General features: G+C 31.5%; 1 protein-coding gene across 9 annotated transcripts in view; it reads left to right on the top strand.

Annotated features, from left to right (window-relative positions):
* LOC132907080 (uncharacterized) overlaps window positions 1–14,649 on the top strand; it is a 206,959-nt gene that overhangs the window by 182,228 nt on the left and 10,082 nt on the right. The window lies entirely within an intron of this gene.

Genomic DNA, 14,649 nt, shown 5'->3' with positions numbered 1-14,649 from the left:
AAATACGCGCAATCCGAAGACCTTATCGATCACCTTTAATAGCAATTCCAAGTCAATTCGGTATGTTCAAGCATGACTTCTCGCACGACTCCAGGGCAACTGGTCTAGTAATAGGTTAACCTCATAAGTGCTTATAGTTGATGATGCGATGACCAACTAAGTGCTCTCTAAGTGACTGTTCTAATCAACATTAAGCATTACATAAGATTAAGCACACGTTATGATTACTGTTAATCCTCGGGCCGCGACGCCCACACCGCGTCTATTTACTCTGTTAATAAACATGTCTACTTCTTTATTCTGTTAATTCTAATAAATTTACGCAAGATAAATTTCGTTCGCAATTTTGTATAGAAGAATATGAAAAAGCTGTCCACGATTTCGTAAAAAAAAATATGTGGCTGTGCGCGATTTTGTACAAGAAGATACGTTTCCCGCGGTTAGGGGGACAAAAGTGTCATTAGCAAATACTAGCATTTCACAGGAATTTGAACTTCTATGAAATGCTTTATTTTAAAAAGGAATCGTTCGTTAAATTTTTACTGTTTAACTGTTTGAGATAACTTTGGAGACTTATTGCAACTGTATAGTATATTAAACTAACGTACAGCTGAAATCTTTCAAGAGGCCAAATCAGCGAAAGGAAAATTTCAATATTTTCTGAAATATTCTATGCATATTCCTGAAATGTATTTCCTCAAATACATAGCGAATGTTTCATGGTGAACAAACGAGGCAGTTTGTGTGTATTATGATCAAACAATAGATCAATTGACCTATTGTTAACGTGTATAACAAACAAGCATAATAAGATTGAACCTCTGGCAATCAGCCTACGCTTGTAATAAATGAGATTCCTGGACACAAACGCAACACAGGTTAAGATTTCAATTATCTACAATAAAGAGAACAAATTTTTCATTTTCTATCAAGCTTTGAATAAGATCTTTTATCATCGCATTAATTAAAAATACACATTATCGTACATTGAATGCTTAAGTTCCACGATGTAACCTTTCTTCTGGATTCTCTGATATCATAACTTCACAGAATTTTTTAAGTAAATGTTTTTAAATAATCCAAATATTTTCACAATATTTATATTCCGCAATTATTATTCTACTCTGAATTTAATATATTTTTAATTACTTTACATTTTCATGTCTACGTCGTTCATTCTATACGTAATATTTCTCTCTTCTTTTTAGTGTTAGAATGGCAAAAATGCAAAAGTACGTACATACGGATGATCTGTCTGGCCGGAAATACGAGCCACATTTCCGGCAAACGATTTCCATAGAAACACAAACTGTAGCGTTAGCTGAACTGTAGCGCGACAACGCATCAAATAAACAATAAAAATTCCACTTTACCGTCGAAATTCTATCCTTTTCGGCTTTCTTTTTTCCTCGTTCCCGTTTTTTTCCTTTTTTCCTTTTTTTTTTTTTTTCTTTTTGCTACGTAGTTTCTCGGTGTAAGCGGTACAGGTAGACAAAGAAATATATCACATCCGAATAATCATGAAAGAAGTATTGGAAGATTATACTGTCTGAAGAAATGACGTTCCGTCATAAAAAAGAGAAGAAAGGGAAAAATAGAACAGTTTTAATCTACGGGTCTGCGAATGCCACGATAAAAATCGACGTATCCGAGAGATGCTGGCAAATCGAATGGCTTTGTTCCAGGTGTTGCGACAAATTGAAATGTAAGACGTCGATTACGTATGAATCTAATGCATGATTTGCTAGTAACATCGGCACGCTGTTTATTGCAGAACAATTGATCGTAGTGCCGCTTTAACATCGAACTTTTATTATTCGAAATTTTTTATTTTTCTTCGTATTATATTTTATTTATTTAAAGCAGATATTCAATTTCAAGTCCGAGGAAAATATTAGTCTAAATACAATAGTTTTATAATATAATATTAGTTCAATATAATTTTATAATAATATTATAGTTATATTAGTTACATAGTTATATATAATATAATAGTTCTATAATATAATATTAATCTGAATATAACAGTTAGTTTAATGATATAATACACATTTTACAGAATTAAATAATGGTATTACTAACTGAAAGGAGCGTTATCATAAGGGTTCCTTTGATATGAGGTTTAACAAGAAAGATGTTATTTGATGACAGGATTTACTATCCGTGTTACCTGATATCCTTGATGAGATTAGATCGATATTCTAAAGAAGGACGATTATTATAATTTTTATGATAATGAGGAAACTACGGATACTTGTGCAAATTCGTATTTTTCTAAATAGAATTTACAAAATGGAGCTTAGATAGAAAAATGTTTTATCTATTAGGTATTGTACAAAGTACTGTACTTATACCCATATTTCTACATATCACGTGCATTTTGTGCATTTTTGTATCTATAAATTTCCCATAAATGCAGAAAAATCCGCAGTTTAACGGACAGTATCACATGATTCATCCTGCATAAAACATTTATCTGTCTAATTTTAAGTTACAACAAAATTATATAGAATATTTGTATTATCGATCCTACAACCTTTTAATTTTTCACGCTGAATCTAAAACGTTTCCTTTATCCTCTCGATGGAAGAATACGTACGTTCACAGCTAAGACGAAACTCGTCCTCCTTAATTAATTTTCTAATTACATAGTATTAGAAAACACGGAACAATTAAGATACGAATGGGCTTGTAATTGCTGTTTGTGGAACAGGTCATAGAAAAATTTTGCACTTTGCTTCGTCAGTATTGTAATAAAAGTTTCTTCGGTTACGTAGCGGCGCAAAATTTCGCACTGTATTGTTTTTTTATGGGCCATAATATAACCGAAGATACGGCCTCTTCGGTTTCACTCGTAATGGTACACAGGTCTAAGTAAATATGTAAGCGAGGTTTGTAAGTATGATGCGTTTCCTTGTAGTTGAAAGTACTTGCAGTTTAAGGAAAAATGTAACGAGATCTAAGCGAAAGTTCTTATCTTGTAAAGTCTTCGCTTCGCGCGCTTTCGTTGGTTCTACTGTTGCACTTTATCAGATGTTCTACTTTCCCGATGTTACAACTTTAATCAAAAGTAACTATTTGCTTAAGTATGGAAAAGATCGCACGGTAATCGTTATATTTAACTTTGACCATATTACGCTGTAAAGCAGTCCAAGAAATATGCGCATTTCAAAAGTTTAGCTTTTCGAGACGAAATGATGAGTGGAAATACAAACAATATCAAAAAGATATTTCATTTATGATTATTTGATGTTATGCTTTATTTCAATATATGATGCAAAATAATCGAAGATGGAGTAATCGAGATTATTAGATTATTACAGGATGCTGAATATAAAAATTTATCATATATTTATAATATAATAGGAATTAGTAACAAAACATAGAGATATTTTTAGAAATTAAAGAAACATGACCTAGTTTAATATTATTTGCAGAGCTAAATGTACGCAGCATTATTTGCTAAATATCATTTCGAAAATATATTGATATATTATTGCGACAATATATGGACGGAAAAAAGTAAATAGAAAAATGACTAAATCAGCTTTCACTTAAATAAATAAAATTCAGACAGAAACGGTGTTACGTTATGTTACGATAAATGTGGATGAAAATAAACGAAGTATATAGTTACATTAATTTGAGAATGTAATTAGCAGAGTGGATCTGAGAAAAATCGATTAGGAAATCAGTGAACGTATGATTGTCAAGCTAACTTCTACAACAAACTGGCCGCACATCGAAACTGATTTAACGTGAAATCTATTCAGCCTTGGGCAATGACAGATCACGAATTCAATCGTCTCGTGCCAGCCGGTGATGCAATTAACGTCGGACGTAGATACATTTGCTCTTTGATTTCCTTCTCAATCTCAATATGTATATCGTGTACCGAACATAGAACATAACCAAACGTACCTAAATAATCTTATTTTCTGCCAAATATGTAGCTGTATAATTTACCAATTACCAATTTTTACTGATAATCTGTATTACTAATTTGTCAATGAAGTGATTAATAATTTATTAACAACTTCCAGGCCTTTTTCTTTTTTTCAATCTATCTAAAGTAATTCCATTAGCTTGTCCCAAAAGTTTCTTTCGTTTTATAAGGAAATAATAGATGCATAACATTTTTTAGTTCCATTTCAGAAAGAATTAGATTATAAAAGTAATAGAATTTTTTCAGGTCTGTATCAATTGCAATAATGTTAACAGAAAGAAGGTTACTTGTCTCTTTTATTTCTGTCTCTTGATTAACTTCTATAAATAAGAATTAATGTACTAAAATAAACAATAGTGATGGAAGAAGAAGAATCGTGTTTTTAAAGCAAGTATGGTTTATTGGCAGAAAAATAAGAATTAATGTACTTCGATGGACATACTCTTCAAATTCGATGTTAGCCTGTTTTACACACTTTAATTGTAATATTCTAAGCTTTCAAAAACTTTTTAAAGTTTTATAACAAATTGCTATATATCGTATACCATCTAAAGAATTTTATTCGTTCCATAAAACCAGTGTTGCTAAGAGGATAAAACTTGTGGATATGACAGAAAAATTTCTCAGTCGTGAACAGACCTTGCTTCCAAACTACGAATAAAGGAAGGCAAAAGAAGAAGATGGAGAAGAATAAGTTACGAGACGCATGTAGATTCAGAAACTTCGACATACCACGCGAGAAAATGCAACGTGAAAGAATCTGAAATCATGAAAAGGAGAGAAAATATTCAAGATTTTAGACGTTGAACAATTTTATAAATAATATCTGCTTCATAAACAATTTTGTAAAGCAAACATTAGCAAATAAAAATATTCTTTATCGTGCTCCTTTAGTATATAAAATGATTTGAAGATTAAAATTTATGTAAATATGTGTATATATATGTATGTGACATTTCGATATTAATAACAACTAATTGTATTTCTTAAAACCTTGAATTAAGAATTGAGTATAGTTAATTCCAGTAGGTATAGTATTTTCACAGCAAACAGAATACACGAGAATATTTCAAACAGCATGAAGAAAATGAAAGCAATGCTTCCATAGTCTTTACATACCGAGGAAGAAATTAGAATTTCAAAAGAGATACATCAGATTTATGGAAAACCTGGACTAACAAAAGTCTGCTTTAATGTTGGTGAAACTAGATACCACGAGAAAGCCAATTATTTAATGCAACCAAATACTCAATATATTTATTGAATGAAAATTGAGATCGTCGCAAATTATGATCGAATGGATATATACTAACATTATTGTTATTAATATTAGAAGACAATGTATGTACTACTAAAACTATACTACTACTGGAAAGGATTTGTTTCCTATTCAGCAACAAAATTTTTCTCCCAATTTCTACCTCTCTATATTTCCACAAATTTAAATAAAAATTAATCTTCCTTTAAGTTTTACATGATTCTCAGCATTGTCGACTAGAACAGATCACAATTCTTCGTACTAAGCTATACGAGGCTATTTAAATAAAAATCATCCAGTGATGGAGTTCAATATTAATAACTTGTAGCAAAACCACAACACCTTCTTACATAAATCCAAGAGAAGCATACATGAAGTAAGCCCGCCCATGATTTTCACAAGAAAAGAACAGATACAGATAACCAAACTCAGAATAGCTTACCCCAACATTGCATATTCGCGTCTTATCAGAAAACAGTATCCTGAACTCTGTGAATATTGCAGAAGCAGCAACGCCGTCGAATATCTACTTTGTTACTACACCAAATTCGAAGATACAAGGCAACTGAAAAATATTCAACGATGTACAATCGCTTCTAACTAATAGAATACGACGTTAAAGAATTAAAAAATTTAAAAGAGACACGTCTTTTGCACCGCTTATAGAAGTATACAAAATTGAATTAATTTGTTAACTAATTACTTACAATTAGCAGCACTAACTACTGTGGTAACTGTACCAAATTAAGCATGTAAATACTATTCAAAAATGTATATATTTATAGAACACATGTAATTGTACTCACTACACGGTTACCAGGGCCTAGTGTATCTTGAGGTTGAACAAGAGTGTAAATGAGAAAACTATGTAAATCAAGGTCATTCTATAGCCAACAGGCAAAAATTAACAATATACATATATATACCTTACTAGGAGACGTGATAAAAACCAATAAATAAATAATAATAGTAAGTTCAATAATTAAATAATAATAGCTTGTAATTAAAAATCGAGTAATAATAATAAACAAACACTCAAAAAAAATAATATAATAATTATTATTTAATAATTAGATGATTTTTACTCACGTAAAAATGTCTGTCAGTAAAAACGTATCTATCTGTAACATCTTAAATTCTATTACATAAATTTGTAGAAAACGACGCGTGGTATTGTAGTTCGTCTTCACTATCTCAGTCCGTTAGAAATATAGGCTCGTATTTCTTCACACTGCAAAACGCAGTACAACGAGTACATTTGAACGCTGAATACCAGCGAGTATGTCACCTACGTGAAATAGAATCTACAGCCTAATTTCTAGAAACACGCTGTGTTTCTCACACCTACCAACAATTTACAGCGAAAAGAGGTCTGGTTAGAGGGATATATGGAAGAAAGGAAGAAGATACGATTCGTGAACCATGAATCTTTGCTCGCGATACTCCCAATGCGGCGATAAACTCCACGCATTCAACATCATCGTCATTCCACCGAGGTTTTTCGCTTTTGTCGCTGTATAGAGAAAGTGAAAGAAAATAAAGAAAATGTGAATTTAAAAAGAGATTATGCAGATATCGATGGAGTGAAAATCTGAATTTAAATGGAAATAATGAAACATTATTGTCGGAGGAGTAGAATTTTGAGGATTATTTAAAGACTGAATTTAATATCGGAAAAGAAAACAGATTTGGTGTTTGTATTTTGTTATGAAAATGTTCATAGAAAATCGAATACATTGTAAAATAGAAAACGTGTCATTCGTGTTTATTAATTAGAAATTTCGTATTAGAATTAAGAAATCATTATTAGAAGCAAATACATTATTTGTTACAACTTTTATGATTTTAAATGGTACATTGTTCGTCATATATGAAATATCATTTCCTTAAATGCGACACTATACTTTCAACTACTCAATGGTGTGGTACTTTTTCAAATGGTATACTGTAAATTGTACAACGATAATGATATGTGACAATAACTGCAATTAATTGATATATGTGTAAATAATCGATACTCTACTTACTCATGGTTGTACTAAATCTATTTGCGTTTTTAATATTTTGAAAGATAATACGTATGATCGTGGACAATGGAAGTGACGTTCATTGATAAAAATCGGTTTATCTATAACATTCGCTGCGTCAAGTTTTTAATTTTTGTTTTGGAGAATAATCTATAATTACTAAAACTATTAATAAAAGCACTTACTTTCAATGTTCAAGATAATTCGGATAATTCAATGAGAAAAAATTGTTTCTTCTTAAATTAACAATTTTTTCCATATTTCATATTCCTGGAAGAACACTATACTATACTAAATATGATATGACGTTAAAGCTACAGAAAGAATGCTATCAACATGTTATTCATTGTCAGAAGCAAGTATTTCTTTGCAAAATGAGATTGCAGAGAAGAATGAAATTAATTTATACTGTCAGTACTTGCATCGCAGAATTTAGCAGGAAAGGGTAATATTTTAAAAAATAACTTTGGAATTTGAAAGTTTCCAAGTTTGTTAAAAATCTAATTCAAAGAACACAAAATGTGAGATTATGTGATAGATACCTATTATAGTATAATAAGGTCATTAATATTAATTTATGACGATTATTATTCAAGTATTAATATTCCAGGTGCATACTGGGAAGGCGTTTTTGTTCGCTCTAGTCATGTATAAACTCGATACAAAATGTTGGCTAACTATATCGAGTGAATAGCAATGAGCTTGCTACGTGCGCGGAAAATATCGGCTTTTGTCTAATTATCAATATTACGCTCTATGTAATTATAATATGAATCTCTGTAAATTACAGTTATTTAATTAAAGTTATTCTTCGCGAAAGATCAGAGACACTATACACGTTATAGCCAGATTCGAAAGATTTCTTCAGAAAATAATAAGGTAACGTTACACAAAGAAAATTGAAAATTCTTATCCGAATAAAACGTCGCTCGGTAATAACATAGCTGATTAAAAAATAACAAATTTCACTTGTCCTAAAATGTCTTCAAATTCCAATTTGCACGCATACATAGAATGATTTGAAACGAAGCAAAAAGAGCGCAAAAGGCCTTCAGAGAAACGCTCAACAGATAAAGCTTTCGGTAGAAATTTTGAAAATACATCGCAAATTGCAGAACTCGTAGATAAAGGGCGAAGATCGCGCAACTTTTCGTCGGTGATAATCCTTCTATAATATAAGCGACAGGGGAAGAACGAACTTTTCTTCGGAGTAATCCAGCAGGAGATCGAGGCAACGTCCGATAGTAGTAGAAAAAATTTGTTTTTCGAGTAAAACGACACGCGATATCTTCGACTTAGGTACATTGTTACATTATCTCGTTGTCAGTAGGAAAAAATGGCAATGGTCGTGATGCCAGCCGAGCAAAGTAAATCAAGTTTGCTGGATGTTCGTGAAACGCGTTACTTCGCTTAATGTGATCGAACGTTTCTACCTCAGAGTCATGATTTACGAGTGAAAAGAAAAAAGAGAAGGATTTATGATGTCGCTACTGCAACAGTGGAAACCATTCGCTTTAAGAGAAGCAGCTTACTTTCGTTCCATAAACTTGATCGAAAATAAATAGATGGATTTGTAGAAAAGAAACATTTATTGATAACGGTGAAAGTGAAATGCGAACGTTATCGATCAGAAATTTCGTATTATTCGATAAAACGGAACCCTGGATTTTTTTTGGCGATGGAGATATAAATGACTACCTGAACTTTTAAACGTTATACATATGTATTTTAAAAAAGAGTTTAAAAAATTCAATATCCTTCAGAGAATCGCACATTGCAAATTTTTTACATTAATATTTATTTTCGATAAGTCAATGTGTATAAATATTCAACGACGAATAATTTTATACAATTAAGGCATATGCGTAACTTTTATCTCTTTCTAAGTCCACTATCGATTTACTTGCCGAATACACATTTTCATAGATGTCTTCGTATGAATATCGTGTCCACTTATTCAATCGTTGATTACTACAATGACGATTTTTTAAACGCAGAGAGGATTTCAATTGTTGGAACTTTGTATTCAATCAGAAAAGTAGCATTTGAATTATCACCTTTAATTGTATTTAGGATATAATTGATATTTCTTGTTACCAGGCGTTTTCTTCCAAGAGATATTAATTGATTATAGAATGAGTACTTACAGTTTTGAAATATTATGGTTTATATTTATATTTAACTGTACTTAATGTATTTCAACTTAAACATCGACCAGACAGTTTAAAATTGAAAAATATATTTATCATTAAATTTTCCCTACATCGTAAAAGTCCATCAAAAGATCTAGTGCCATTATTACCATCCATAAAATGAATCTATAAATCATTCATATAGGGGTGCATCGGTAAAATTTTTATGGATGCGAATATAGCTTTCCGCACTGGATTTACATACATATTATCTCTAAATTCATCCCCCCTGCAAAACTCATTTTACTTAAGTAGCTGAGGCAAAGCTCAAAATAAGCCACGTCAAACTCAAACTAATCTTAGAGCACAAAAGATACAAGATATGATTTCACGCTAAAATAGCGAACTAAAATTATAGCCTTTGTGGATATAAACTTAATTTTATCGAAACTAATAATAACGGCGATGCTCGTGGAAAAACGAGGTCGAATCTAGTTTTGTTAGTTCTTATTGATCAATATTGATACTATAAGGTAAAAATTAAATATATCTCTCGGAAGTTATCACAATTTTCATTATACGTTTATATAGATTTATAAATCACTATTACAGTATTAACTCATTATAATTGCATATACCGTAAATCATATCTCCTTTGCGATATTTGTGAATGACTTATTAGAATTCGTAATTTAATAAACGTTCATTTTATTTCCATTTAAAGATATCTATTCGCGGTTTGTAGTATGTTTCGAGCTTTTAAATTGCATACTGTACAAAATTTCAGCGAAATACAAAGATGTCACGTTAAAATGTGGAAAAGCGGTTTTCCGCGCGAATAATTTGCGTTTGAGATTTCCAGGTAATTTCGAGATTTCGAGAATTTCGTGTTTCTCCGTGTATTCGCTGGACCACAAAACGCAAACCTGAACAAAATTCGTCGCAATGTTTATGACACCTACGTAAGGTAGGCATTTTCGAGGACAAACTTTCAATTGCAGACCATGACATTTAATAAACTACATGAATTCGATGTTAAATATATTCTACAAGAAAACGGACAAAAATTCTAGACTTTCTGTATTGCTAGTTTTTAAACAAGCACATATATCGTGCTACAAAGTCAAATGAAAATGTTCGTCGAATGTGGTTGAGACTGTTTTATGTCACTGCTCTCGCCAATAGTATCTTTTGAATTATAAAACGCGACAAAGTAAAATTATCTAAAATGCATTTTGATGCGATATTTTTAAGTGACGAAAACTACCACAATCGCATGGAACTATAATAATAACAATTTGAAAGTTGACTTGTTTTATGTTACTATGTTACTATGTTTTACTTTATATTCAATTTTACAACAAACTTTCTTTCGTTATGAAAAAATATAAGTACAGTGATTCTACATAGTAATCCCTTTTACGGTAACCCTCTGCATAGCAAATCCTTTTTACATAATATACATTTATATTTTACTGCTGCTACAACACATACGTATTATGTTAATTTACAAAAACCACTCCAGCACACGAAATCATACACTTTAACTTTATAATGCATATTTCTTATCCTGTTCCTAAGTCTCTTTGCATGTACGCCAGGATTTCCCTTGGCTTTCCTAAAATTCACACTTTCTTTACGTATGCCGTTTCTTATTTTGTAATATTAAAAAAAAGACACGAGCAACTTCAAAGGAAAGCAGGATAGCCTGATATCGTATTCAGACACGCAAAAATATTAAACTGTCCCATCCTATTAAAGGATATTTTACTGTATTAACTCCTTAACAAGGAACTACCATTATTATTATTTATTTAAAATTATTTAAAAATTATTTATTTTCCTATGTTAATCCCTTAACATATAACTATCAAACGATATAGAATAATACAATGGAATATCATGTTCAAGCTCTTCACTCAGTTCTGTTGCTTTAAAACATTCGGACTTCTTCAAACGATGCTCTAAACAACAATCAAATCTTTAAACATTCCAGATACGTAGTATACATCAAAGTGGAAAATTCGTCAAATTGCAGCTGGCAAACTATATAAAATAGAGTATTATTATACCAATATATCCATTGACTGCGAAATTTTTGTTTGACCCCCTTAAAACTCCTTCAAACTTCTTGAAACGATTATTTAGACAAGAATCGACTATTGTCGTCATTCGAGAAACGTGATACATTTCGCCAAAAATCAAGAAGAGAAGAATATAAAACGTAGCGGAAGATATTATCTCCAAAATTTGTATTTAACTTCTCCAATTTTTGATTCGGATTCCTCCAAACTTCCTTAAACAATTCTGTAGAGAATAATCAAGCATTGCCATTCAAGTCACATAATCTGCTTTGTCAAAATGTAACTATGTAATAAACAACAAGTTAGCATGAAAAGTATAACACGAAGTATGAAATAATTGAAATTTTCGAAACGTTTGTTTTGTTAATTTTTTATTCAATTTTCTTAAAATTCTTTGAAACTTCTTTCAAGTTCCTTGGGTAACAATTGAACGATTTCATTCAAAACGCGTGACATACTTCGCGAATGCACAACGAGAACGTCACGGATCGTCCCAGATTCAACAAACAAGCTGACAGTGGAGACGTCTGGCACCATAAGGCTAACACCGAGGACGATTTCCTTCGATGTTCGAGTACATCCGCTGCAAACCTGCTGCGCCCGTTTGTCAGGAGTGCAGATTCGCCTGTCTGAGCGCGATGTGAAAACCATGAAATGTCACGAAAAGAGCTTCAACGAGAAGATTTGAGGCCTTAAGAGAAGAGGAAAGAAAACGCGATCGTCAAAATAATATTCGAAGAATGTCTATTATCTGAAGGCGATTCCGTACCATCTGGAACAGATGCGAAGAAAAAAAAGGAAAGAAAAAGGAAGGAAAGGATATCAAAAGAAGTCGGTTCAAAATTCCTTTTAAGATTTGTTCTCGACGTTGCTCGTTGAGGCGGATAAAAATTATGAGAGGAAATCTTTACGCTGAAGTAACTCGTGCGTACTGTGTCCTTCGACATTTGAACAATGATGAAAGAAATATTGGATGAATAATATTCAATAAAGATATTTGAAAAAGAATATATTTATATTTTAATAGAGATATTTAAAGAGAAGTACATTAAGAGACGTTTTCCTTCTCTAAATTGAAGAATATCGAAGCATACTAAGGTTTAGGAATAACATATTATTCGAAATGTCTCCATTCTTTGTACCCAACCAACTTCGTTACGGTAGAATTGATAATGTAGAAATTGTTCTTTGTATTATTATCTTCGATAGAAAATCTTAAAAAGGGAGGCGGTTAACATGTAAATAGATTTACAAATACATTTGTAATCTCTTTCTTTCCCAGACAAAATCCCGGTCACAAAGAGTTTTACCACAAAAGAATATTTAAGTTGTTGATGAATCGTACCATAAGAATTTGTTAAGTACAAAAATTCAGATAATATCAAAATACGGCGTTTATTTTTCTACAAGTGGAATAATATAATATTTCGATACAGAATAAATGAAATTTCTAAAGAAAATTCAGAATGAAAGAGAATGAAGAAAATAAGCTGATATATCTGAATGAATTACGTCACGGACTTGTTCTTCTGATATTTATTTATGTTTAATGAGCATGTACTATGCATGAATGCACCACTGTATACGTATAGCGGTGTCAAGCATCCGTTAATATTCACTGAGAACCCCTCGTCTCAATATCCTGTGCGAGAACAGAAACCGCAAGGTCGTCCTCAAGGAATCGATAAGAGGGATGCTAATTTCAGTCACTTTGCGTATGCGATCATACCAGCTAATATGCGTGAAGATATTCTATCATCTGACCTTGAAAATAAAATGGATGGTTCCCTTACTCCTCTTCCAGTAAATAGATAATCAACGAACGTTTAACCATTCGTATAATTTACACTATTCCAAGTTATATGAAAAAAAGGTAATTTATATCGATTTTCTTAGAAATTCAATGCAAACAGTAATAGCAAATATAATTTAAAAAACGGAAGGAAAATTAAACAACTCTCTCGATAATATTTTCGATAAGCTATGTTCATGACAAAAATTAATAATTCTTTACACGTGAGATATAAAATTATGTTTACTTTCATTTTAAAATATGCTAAGGTTTTAAATTCCACATTGTTTTCCTTTCTCTTTCTCCTTTTTTCTTTTTTGTTGAAACTGTTAATTTTGAAAATGAAATACGAGAGAAGAACACGAAGATGCGAAGAAAATTTTGTACAAATATTTAAGAAACGAAGGATCAAAAACTTAGAAATTGAGATTTTATATCCCACTCTGTTTCTTTCGTTGAAGATATTACTTTTGAAAATGGATTACCAAAAAAAAAAATACCGGAATTGCAAAGACAATTTTGTACAAAACTTTTTTATCACAGAACGTTTCAAGTTTTAAATTTGCATAGAGGGAAAAGATCTTTAATTACCATGTTGTATCATTTAACAAAGACAAAAGGACAATAATTGATTCAAGGATGTCATTTCCCAGAAATCGAGATAAATTCATTGCTTTACCGCCCACGATCCTACGATAAAACACGCCACATCTGTGTAATGAAAATCCTAGTGCAGCCATAATGCTCACCGACACGCAATTCGCAAGTAAACCATTCGCAGACAGAGGAAAACAATCTTTTACAACCCATCATTACGATCGTCTGTAATTGGCACATTTATGTGACTTTTAATTGCCGCTACCATTTGCTTCACTGAAGGCGGCGACATCAAACCTTTAATGTTTTTTCATTACCATATCGTGGCCAGTATGTATACCGTATATTTACCTGATCGTCTATACACATGTTACCCACCCGTGATTTCGTTGATCGTATTTTAACGAAGTCTATTGTACATCGACTATACAAAAAAGAATCGTTTGGCACAGGAAATTGTGAGCACTTTGTACCTCTGATCCATCCACCGAAATCTTGAACAAACGATGATAATAAATAAATGCAAGCTACATAGTTATGTACATCTACAGTGGCGGACAAAAGAAAGTTTATAATTATCCCTCCCTAATAATATCTTTTGAATTGTAAAACGTGACAAAGCGATTTTCCAATCGATATATGAAGAAGAATAAAAATAATATGAATTGTGGATTGAAATATATAAAACGCATTTTGATGCAACACCTTGAAGCGATAAGAATTACTAGTCGCAGAAAATTGTGATAATTATAAAATAAGAAGCATATAAAGATACTATAATCCTACAACATGGATTTATATTTAATAAGAGCG

The sequence above is a fragment of the Bombus pascuorum genome, chromosome 1 (genome assembly GCF_905332965.1).
Source record: "Bombus pascuorum chromosome 1, iyBomPasc1.1, whole genome shotgun sequence".
Classification (NCBI taxonomy): domain Eukaryota; kingdom Metazoa; phylum Arthropoda; class Insecta; order Hymenoptera; family Apidae; genus Bombus; species Bombus pascuorum.
The sequence above is the reverse complement of the archived record's forward strand: the minus strand, read 5'-3'. Positions and strand labels throughout refer to the sequence as shown.